Source organism: Peromyscus eremicus, chromosome 4 (assembly GCF_949786415.1).
Source record: "Peromyscus eremicus chromosome 4, PerEre_H2_v1, whole genome shotgun sequence".
Lineage (NCBI taxonomy): Eukaryota > Metazoa > Chordata > Mammalia > Rodentia > Cricetidae > Peromyscus > Peromyscus eremicus.
The window spans coordinates 113,125,509-113,137,032 of NC_081419.1; the positions used below are offsets into that span (position 1 = coordinate 113,125,509).

General features: G+C 39.5%; 1 pseudogene; it reads right to left on the bottom strand.

Moving 5' to 3' along the window:
* Positions 1-11,199, bottom strand: part of LOC131907888 (mortality factor 4-like protein 1) — a 48,192-nt pseudogene extending 36,993 nt beyond the window's left edge.
* Between the last annotated feature and the right edge of the window lie 325 nt (positions 11,200-11,524).

Here is an 11,524-nt window from a genome sequence, read left to right on the forward strand (position 1 = left end):
TCAATACAGCACTGGAAGCTCTCTCTAAACAGCACAACACAGAGAATTAAACAGACAAAAATTAATAACATGCAATCAGAAGCAAAGTGGTCTATAACTGCAGATGATAGAATCCTCTGTTTATAAAGCTCCAAGAAATCCATACCCTCATATTCATAAAACTGAGGAGTTCAGTGAGATGTAAGATACAAGATAACGAGATAGCCATACGAAATTCAGTTGCATTTCAATGTCTTAGTAGTAAACAACAAAATTAATTACACTATTTGCAGACACTCAACATTTTAAATATTCAGATAATCTAACAAGATAATTACATATCTATAAGTCAAGGATAAAAGAAATAAATGATGCAAATAAGTGGAGAGAAATAACAATTGGTAGATGCTACTTGGTAATTTCTATACAGGTATAGTGCAATGTCTATGGAAATCAAAATATATGTCTTAGTGATATGGACAAGGTTTTTGTGGAGTTTCTAAGGAAAATAAAAGGAATTCATAGTTAAGTCTGGATAGTTTGTATAGGAGACATCTGTAAATTCCTTATGTCTGTACATAGATCTATATTTATCTCAGAATAAAATTTTCCTTTCTTTAAATTGGGATGGGGAGGATAGTACACACAAAATATGGTGTACTTATCAACTATAAAGTCCAAAGATATGTGCCACCCCAGAAAGTCTGAACCACCCTGGCCTTCCAAATGGAAAGAAGCTAAGTCATGCAGATGCAGAGTTTGTTTGCTTACTTTTAAGGGAGGATTGTTGTTGTTGTTGTTGTTGTTGTTGTTGTTGTTTTAATTTTTCTTTATTAAGAAATTTTCTACTCACTCCACATACTATCCACAGATCCCCCCCCCCACCTCCCAGCCCTCTTTCCCAAGCCACCCCGAATCCCCACATCCTCCAAATCAAGGTGTCCCAAGGGGAGTCAGCAGAGCCCAGTACACCGAGCCTAGGCAGGTCCAAGCCCCTTCCCACTGCACCAAGGCTGTGCAAGACGTCAGGTACCTCAGGCACCGGATTCCCAGAAGCCTGCCCATAGACCAGGGACAGATCCCGATCCCCCTGCCTGGGTGCCGGGAGGACTGGTTTTTGTCTGTTTGGTTGGTTGGTTGGTTGGTTGGTTGGTTGGTTTTGTTTTTTAGTTAAAAGGGAGGTTTATTTAGTGACATAACTTACAAATGAAGGGATAGGTAGGTTGCAGGGTAAAGATGTAGCACAATCTGGCAATGTTCTCTGGAGAACTCTGCTTGGTCTACCTCCAGCGTCCAGGGTCCAGGAACCAAGAGAGTGTTTTTTATATGGTTTTCATCCCTATCTATCCTTAGAAGTAACAGGCTTAGTAAAGTTAGACATTAAGATTTCATCTTCAACTATCACCCACCTAGAGATGCGTGTAGACACTGTAACTGAGATTCAGTATTTCCACCTATTCAATAGCTATACCCATCATAGATATTCTCCATATTTTCTTATTTTATGGAATATTAGAAAATTCCACTTTACAAATGAGTGTTTATTCTGTAGCCAGGGAATAACTATTAGTATCCAAGCTATTATTAGTTAGTATTAGATTGCCAGTATTGGTTAGTTGGAGTTATATTTTTAGTTGTTATTACTTTGGAATAAAAGAGTTCAGAAAGATGTGATTTGAGGCTTATATTTCTATCATTGAATAAAAAGTCGTAAATGAAAATGATAGCACCTTAATACTTTTTTTCTAAAGTAGGATGTAATTAGAGAACTTTCAAGAAAGATATAGAAATGGCCAGTTATCTCATCTAACAGAGATGCATATAGCTAATGCTTGACATCATTTTTAGTTTTCAGTCTCGTGCTTTTCCCACAAGATCATGTTGATTCTATCTATTTAGAGGCAATAGTGAGCCATTTAACATCACTGGACCAACTTTATCATCATTTCTATTTATATTTGGATATTCAACATCCTTTGAAGATAAAAGGAGCATATTAATTATATCACAGTGATTAACCTCACAATTTAGGATGATTTATTTTAAAATATACCCACAGAATATATGTGCAACATTGTATAGCTGGCATATAGGAAACAGAAAGGGGAGGCGGCAGAATAAGGTCGGGAACCGAGTCTCACAGCTGTTACTCATTTTCCGACCTATATAAAGTCCACTTCTTTCAGCTTCTTTTGTGTGATGGCTAACCTTGTATTTTTGGTTATACTGAGGGGTGAGGGGCATAGGAGATTAGCAACATGCCTCTGGTTGTTTCTATGAAGGTATTTCCAGAAAAGACTAGCAAAGAGAAGAAGGCCTTTGGTGATGCAGAGAGCCCCATCCCATAGCCTTCAGGCACAAATCAGATGAAAGAGTAAAGAAAGTAGAGAAAGGATCTATGAGTTCAGGCATTGTTATTTTCCCTGCCTCAGGTTACCCAGGCTCTCCACCAGGATGGACAAACCCATGAGCTGAAAGAGATAACTTCTCCCTAAAGTTGTTTGTGTCATGTTTTCAATAACAGTCAAAGGAGTCTGGCACACTTTGAATGGGTTTTATTTTTGCATTCCCAGTTGTTAGAGTTCTTGCCTTAAGATTCATTAAATGGAGCAAGAGAGATGGCTCAGCAGCATAAAGTATTTGTTGCATTTGCAGAAGACCGAGGTTCAACTCCTAGCACCCACATGGCAGCTCACACCATTTGTAACTCCAGTTACATGGGATATAATGACTTCTTCTGACCGCTAAGTGTTCTTCAAACACTGCACATGCATGCAGGCAACATGCATGCAGGCAAAGCACCAAATACACAATTGTTTTGAATTTTAAAACTGATTGTATGAAATAAAATACAGATAATCATAAAGTTTAAAGTACATAATCATTAAAACAGCGAGAAGCTGAAGTGTCAGAAATCATTCTCCTAACTAAAGATGCCTACTTCAGATCATGCCTGGATTCTTGCCTTTCTCTAGCTGCTACCTAAAGTCTCTCAGTTGTAAATCTCAATAAAACCTTTACAAAGCAATTTGGTAGAAAAATGTTTTAGCTAACTGCCTTTTGCAGTGATATGTGGAGAATTTAATTCCTCTTGCTGGTGATCTCTCTTCTTACAAGGAGGCTGAATATCCAAATGTCTGTTTCTAGTTGGGTCCTTAAGCAGAACACAGTTAGCTTCCATGAGGTGATCAATTTAACTCCTGGGCACATTAAAATGAATTTTTTTAAAAAAAAAAACTACACTGAAGTGAAAAAGAAGGAAAAGAGAGAGTAAGGGACTGTTGTAAGAATGAGAGTTTTGTTTGCATCCATTTCTTAAGAGTAATTTAAAACTGCCTTCATGAGCACTGTTCAACTGATTTGACATGGTGCAGCTTGGCCTGCTGGAAACTGTGTTACCCAACAGACGAAACCCAATTCCCAGTGATTAATCAAGCAGGACTGATAGCAGGGGTCTGATATGAAGTTTTCAAAAACAGAATAAGGAGTGGCATTTAGACAAACCAGTATGTACTTACTATGAAAAAGGCATTAGGGGTAGTCAAGTTTAAGGCTACCTGGTAATAGAATTTAAGAAAGTGAAATCATTAGATTTTTTTTATTTTTCCTTTGCCTTGGAGACAGCTAAGACACATCTTAGACTGTACATTTCCGTTCTAGTTAGAAGAGTCATCAAGACATCAACCCAGAGACATAGAAATGACTAAATAGCGATGAGAGTTTTCAAAGGAATGCTAACACTGAAGATTTGAAAAAGATGAGTGATAATAGAATGTCAGAAAGTGACCTTCCCTGACAGAACATCAGAACTGTGTGTTTTCAACACTGGAGAGGTGTCTTCTTGTAAAGCCACTCTGTCCTCCATTCTGCATCCCTTTTGAATGCAACACAGAAGAAAAGAATGTCTTTCCTAGGACAGACATGATTCTGCTTCTTTTTACAGGTACCTTCATCATCACAGAACAAACTGTCATCTGTTCCATGTGATAGCCTTTCCAGAATTTGAAAAATGCTATCACATTCTTTCCATTCCCTTCCTCACATTTGTATAAGAATATAAAAACATAAGCACCATAATTTTGACTACATGAATGTATTGTGAACAAGAAAGAATGAAAGAGGTACGTTAAAACAGAATAAAGATGCGAAGGATGATTTTTTTCCCTCTTTATTTTCTAGACAGTTTCTGAGTTTGTGAAATTGCTTTTGTAATAGGGAAATGAAGGTATAAAACTTCAAAAACACAATGGTGTTTCTACTCTGAAAAAAATCTAAGTAAAAAGAAAAGCAAAATAATTTTCTAAATTTGAGCATCAGCAAATGTAATCTAATCCCCATTCTCCTTGATTACATAGTAATACTGAGGCCAGAGGGTCTGTGAACAAGGTCACTATGCTAAGTGACAAGGTCATAGAAGCAAAAGCAAGGCTTATACACCAATCTAGCAATCATTTTATGCATGAGGTCACCCCCATAAGCGTAAAGTATAATGTATAATAACAGCATTGCAGTTCCTCCAATTTCCTTAGACTTTGCCATTCTTACTCCTGCTTAGATTGTCTCTGTGTTTTCTTTCCTTGATAAAAAAAAATCTACTTGTATTTTCAAAATTTTGTTTTTTATTTCACTATCAAAATGAAGAAATAAAATTTGGAGATGTGCTTTTCTGTATTTCTTCTTAGCCATAAGCACATCTTAAAGGTGCCCAGGGGTTTTCATATTTGTGTCCTCACTGGAAGAGTCACTGGGAAGAATACCAAGGAGAAATGCAGAATTGGATACCACGAGTTTGTAAGTAGAAGGAAACTATTGAACATTTTATAAAGATTGATTCCCAGTGCATCTGTGTTTGACTGACAGAGATGCTATTTTGAAACCAAAGGTCAAGAATGCCAAGTAATAACAAAACATTTCTTTAACCCTCCATTTGTTCTGATTTACCAACCAGCCTCACTCATATTTTTAAACTTGTACATTCTCCTTGAGGAGACAGGCAAACGTAGCAGCCTGCACTGGAAACTATGAACACAGAGTATCTTACTGAGTGATGCTGCATGTAGAATCTCCCAGGAGGACTGAATGCTGTCGGCAAGATGATAACTGTTCCTTAACACATGCTTTTCTTCCCAAATTGGCTTCCTCTGGATTCCCTTCTAGTACTTTCCTTCAGTCAATTCTCAAACAAGCAGCTGGCACACATGTATTTTTTTCAAGGGGAGAGGGTCTTTGGATCTATAGCAAGCCCCTCAAACGCATACATATACCCAGGACCAGAAGACATGTTATCATAGATATCCATTAGAAGTAATACAGAAGCTAGAGAAGCTAGTAGAGAATCAAATATTTCATCATTTCCTAGGCATAACTGGGCAGTATTCAGCCATAACTCAAGATTCACTAAAATTCGACTGAGACAAAGATACTTAGGGGATGAATTTTGTTCCTACCTTAGAGCCTCGGTTATTCCATATCTGCCTTACATGTGTATTTCCACTGGATGAAGAAATGGTATTAGCTATCAACTTACTTATATAAAAGGTAGATTTAGTTTGTCAAAACAGTGTGGTGGTTTGAATGAAAATGGCCCCCAGAGGTCATAGGCATGGCATTATTGGAGGTGTGGCCTTGCTGCATAAGTGTGGCCTCGTTGGAGAAAGTGTGTCATGGGGGCTTTGAGGTTTCAGAACTTCAATCCAGGCCTTCAAGCCAGGCCCAGTGTCACTCTCTCTTTCTGCTACCTGAGGATCCGGATGTAGAACTCTCAGCTACCTCTCCCGCGCCCTGTTTGTCTGTGTGTGGCCATGCTTCCCACCATGATGATAATGAACTGAACACTTGAACTGTAAATCAGCCCCAATTAAATGCCTTTCTTTATAAGAGTTGCTGTGGTCATGGTGTCTCCTCACAGCAATAAATACCCTAACTAAAACAGCTGGTATAAGAAACTCTGTAGACCCCAGAGGAGAAAGTAGAGTTATAAAGCCATACTATAGTAACTAGCGAACAGTGCCTTCTCCCTTCTCAGGGTATATCACTTTATAGTGATTCATAGCTTTTCTGAAATTTTCCATTGAACATCTGGGTTTAGAAGAAAAAAAATCCCTTTGCTATTAAAAGTCACTTTACTAAATCAGGCCACATATATTACCCAAATCACCCAAGACTTCCTAGATAAGGAAGACAAGTGAACCAATGAGAATCCCAAAATGTGCTGCCTTTGTGATTGCCTACAGTGCTTTGGAAATTATCTTATTGAGAACAGAGTTTAGGGACTTTAATACAATTTCATTAAGAAATGTGCAAGGAAGGAGGCTATATACTAATGACCTAAAAGACACCATCCATAGGTGATATCCTAAAACCCCTTCTTCTATGACAGGATATTGAATAATCAGGTCAGTATAGCAGTCTGAAGGAAGATATTAAAGAGCTTAGCAGTGGGTTTGGGGCTGCATAGTACCAATATATCATGCAGAGGCTCAGAACAATGGGTTTAATCAATCTGTTAGAGAAGCACCTGGGTATAACAACTAGTCTGACCATCCTGGTGGGCACTAACTCAACCTCATGGCATGAGTGACCATATCCTGTCACTGCCCTTTGTTCTGGTCTCCATCAGGGTTTTCCATTCTGTCCCTGATTTCTGTCATATAACAAGAACTGGAAAGTGCCAATGAGTGGCAGATGCTGTGTAACAAAGGCCAGTCCTCTTACCTCACATGGCAAGTTAAGCTTCAGAGAACCCTCGAGATGAGTCCTCCCACATGGTGCCCTTGTTTGGCCTCTACACTTTATTCTCCTTATCTGTCTTCCCTGCATCCTCACCAGGTCCTCAGAACACTCAGATCATGACTCCAGGTCTGATTCATAAAGATTTGACCAAAACAGCTTCCTAAGCCACAATGACTTTTAGTGTCGAATCTCATAGATTTCACTTATTCCCATGCTGCCCCAGGAAGCTCCTTTGGCACCTGCCCTACACTGATCTTACTTATGTCTTAATGTTCCTTTCCCCTCTGATCCAGAGTCTGTGTACTAATTCCAGAGGACATTGTATCTGCAAACCTCAGAGTGTAGTTCTGAAATATCACCAAGTCTGTGTCTACTGTTTCAGCTATTTCTGTTCTGAGCTATTGCTGCCAAGTTCCATGCAAATGCGAAACTGCCAGATCATGGTGTTCCTGCAAAGCAAATGGCCCCCCTATAGCATCACACCAAATGGCTGATCATTCTTCTTCATAATTGCAATAATTTTACTACCAATGGTAATAGCTATTCTGCAGAATACTTGGGGGCCTCTGGCAGAAAGAATTTGTAGTCATCTCTTCACTTAAGTCTTTAAAGTAGAAATCATTAGCTCCAATATACTGTAGGAGAAAGTGAGGCAGGAGTCAGTGAACTCACTAAATGTCATACTAACTATCCTGTGTGCTAGGCTACAGCTAGGAATCTGATCCACCTACTGTCAAATGAGTTTCTAAGCCTACTGTTAGTGCTGTCTTCCATAGGCAAGAGTGCGATCAACTTCTTGGCATTGGTTGGAAATGGATGATAGAGATGAAGTTACTTTTGCTAGGAGAGGAAAGTCCCTTAGGCTCTTCTCACTCTTTCCTTTGATTCACATTAGCAAGGCCCTTGCTTTAGCAGCCTGGAACACAGACTGCTGATTTCCTACCCTACTGGGCCTGCTCTATCACCCACTTTTGCACCAAATTACATTACTCCTTTATGTGGTTCCAACTGCCATTCCTCCCATTATCCTTCCCTTTCTCTGAGATTCTAAAATAGAACACATACACAAAAGCATTTATGGGCAATGTAGAATTGACTAAAGCAAGCATTTTAGCAACCATTTATGTAGGAAACAATGTAGTAAGTTCCTTCTACTCTGAAGGTCTTACCCCTCCTTGAACTCCCTTAATACTCACTTCTCAGCTGGCCACTGCAACTACTTCTTCAGTTATTGGCATTCTCTCCCATCTTTTATGTGAGTACAGAGGCCAGCCCAAAGCTAACTTTTGTGCAACAGACACATATCAAAGGCATTTTTCAAAAGAGCTAGTCTTTCCAAGAAAATGAATTTCCTGAATCTGCTGCTAAGATGATAAGCACTTTGTTTTTAATGTGACAAATGTAAAGTTACGGAGAGCTATCAGCACTGGATAGAAAGGGTAGCCATTTGCACCATTGTCCCAGACCCAGGAAGTGCACACAAGGATGGAACGTGGTTTCATGAAGCCAAGAAAGAAGGAACTAACATCTTTTGAAGTACTTCATATATTAAAAAGAATTGAGAAATGCAACCAAAGTTCAAAAATTGTAGCCACTTGGAAATGTTTATGTTGAAAAAATCATCTTTACCATATACATATATGTGTGTGTATGTATATATGCATATAATATGAATCCATAAATGCCCAACAATAAAATGGTACTACTTACAACCTAGCTGGAGGAAATGTTTTGCTGAAAGTATACCTCAATGTTAGAGAATATTTCTGAGAATGTCATGAATTCATTCCTCATTGTCAAATTGTAATGAATTTTTTATCATAATGTCTACTCTACACCATATAATGACTGTCTTTTTCACTTACACATCTCTTGGATTGCATATAATTTCATTTGAATAACAATACCTGAGTACAAATGTAAGAGTCCCCCGCAAAAGTGAAGATCCCTCTCCCTTATCCTAACCTCATAGGCAATAATCCCTGGATGAAAAACAGTAAATGACTAGATCAGTGCTTCTCAACCTTCCTAATGCTGTGACCCTTTAATAAAGTTACTCATGTTGTGGTGATCCCAACCATAAAATTATTTTCATTGCTACTTCATAACTGGAATTTTGCTACTGTTATGAACCATAATATGTCTTCCAGTGGCCTTAGGTGACCCTTGTGAAAGGGTCATTTGACCCTCCAAAGTAGTTGTAACTCACAGATTGAGAACTGCTGTGCTAGACCAATCCTTAGTGAAATAAATTTGTCCCTAACACATGCATCAATTAACACATAGGAATATATATTTACATATGAGTACATATATATGTAAAACAGCATACATATTAATAGAGTATATAAAATACATGTATGTATATATGTATATGTATAGAAAGGAAGAGGGGGAGCAAGGAAAAATAAACAACCTGGTTGAATAAGTGGAAAGACACATTTAAATGGATCAATTGTTTGTAGAAATATCCCTAAGCAATGAATCAATCTGTCCAATTATTGCTTTTATTTAATTGTATAAACAAAAAAGCTTCAAAACTCTCCAATAAGCAGCACATCATGCTGTGTGTACTGCATGTATTTGCAGAATCAAATCAATTTTGGGTTAAGAAATTATTCTACAGTGTATGATCCAGACTGTATGATATCCTATAGCTAATGAGACTGCATAAAATATTTAGCTACCTGAATAAAAAGTGGCCACAAAAAACAAAGCAATTGTAACTTAACCCACTTCAATTTAGTTCTTCTCTTCTTAAAAGGAGACTAAAGCACACTTAAGTTTACAAAACCAAGAGACATCAATGCCTTGCAATGAGAAATGAAAGGGTATATATACCATCCCTTTATCTTCTATTGGCTTGGAATGGCAGAGTTTCTTAGACTTATGATATGATAGATGGACTTCAAAAATAATGGATACCAGTTCCTTTCCTCCTGTATCCTCATGCTTCAGACCAAGACATGAAGTCTAAATCCTCGTCCCTTAAAATTGAGTCAGTAACTTTTTTGACCAATGTGACATAGAACAAGTTGCACTTCAGAATTTGGAAGCTATTTTTTGAAGAGTCCTTTCTATCATGTGTATAGAAAGAAAGAAAGGGAACAAGGAAAAAATAAATGATCTGACTGAATAAGTGGAAAGACACATTTAAATAGATCATTTGTTTGCAGAAATGTCCCTAAGCAATTAATCAGTCTGTCCAGTTATTTTGGACAGACAGAAATGTTATCACAGAAAGAAACCAATTATAGTTTCCCTAGTCTATAATCTACATGAGGTCAACTCCAATGCCAGCACCAACTTCCAGTCATAGGAATGAACCCAACAAGATACTAAGCCCAAGCATTGCTAGTCAGCTAATTAGGCCCTTTTACTTACATGAATAGGGGCCATGAGTAAGCAAGATACTCTTCCTATGCTGGTCATTGGCAGCATTTGAATCCTTGGTTGTTTGATGGCATCAAGTAATTACAGCAGTAGGCAAGTGGACAACATGGTAACCAGTGGCACCTTCTACAGATCTCTTATAGACTTTGGATATCTTATCTGGACTCTTAGCTCTTTATATATCATAGCTCTTATGGAGCTGACCTATGGTTGTAGCTGTCATTCCAGGTGCAAGTGAGCCTAGGCATCAGGATATAGCCAATGTTATATCACTTGTGTAGGCCTAGGAAGTCTAGATTCCTAAAACTCTTATAACCAGAGTTACAGCTCTTGGCCTAGCATATATGAGACCTTGGCAATACAGATTTGACAGCCCATTAGATATTCTTCCAATAAGCAGTATCTTAAGTTTCTCTTCTCTAGCTTCTTACAGATGTCTGTCTTTCTTTAACCTCAACCCTCCACCCTCTCTGGTCATCTCTTCTTCTACCAACCTGCCTCCTTGGACTGTTCTGGTGCTGCTCTTATAGCTTTCAAGCAGCCAGCTGCCATGCTGCTTCCACAGCCTGGCCTGCTGATGACCTCAGCTGCCCCTGCCACATATCAAGCACTGCCCAAGGTTTCTAGGCCTGGGTACACGATAGAAGAAAGGCAATAGCTCCAGAAGAAAAGACAAGTAATGCCTTGTTGCTGGGGCAGGCAAGACTCAACCAAGCGCCACCTGTGACCTAACCAAGAACCCTAGTGCCAGGTGGTCAGCCACCGTTATGGTGAGCAAATACAGCATGGGGAAATGGAAGAGAGCAACAGACAGAACAGTTCATGGGCTAGAAAGAGAGGTGGATCTGCAGAGGTGAGGGTCGTGAGGAACCGGCTGATGTGAATGGCACGCTAGCCACTTGAGTCCAAGATGATGTCTGGGCCTGGGCTATTGCCAAGGGCCAGTTCTTCATCTGAGTCCCTGAAGCAGCTAAGAGGGCCTATATTGATGTCTGTAGCTCCTGTTGCCACTGAGTGCCAGTGCAGAGGCCTGTGGTCCAGGTCACCAGCTGGGGCCATGTTGATGTCCAAGGCCCATGCTGCTCCTAGGGCCATGCCAGTCTTGGTGGCCTATGTTGCTACCTGGTGCCATGGTAACAGGCTGCTGCCAAGGACCATATATGGGTCCACGGTCCTATCACAGCCAGAGTCTGTATTAATGTCCATAGGCCATGTTGCCACCGAAGACCACACAGATGCCCCAGGGTCTGGGATACTATCTGTGGCCATGAGAGTGTCTGAGGGCAGTTAGTGTCATCTGGGCCAGGGCTGCTTCCGAGGGCCATGTCCTGGTCTGGGACTCTGCAGCAGCCAGGGTCTGAGTTGATATCTGTGGCTCCTGTTACCAGCAAGGGTTCTGCAGATGCCCAGGGTCTGGTCA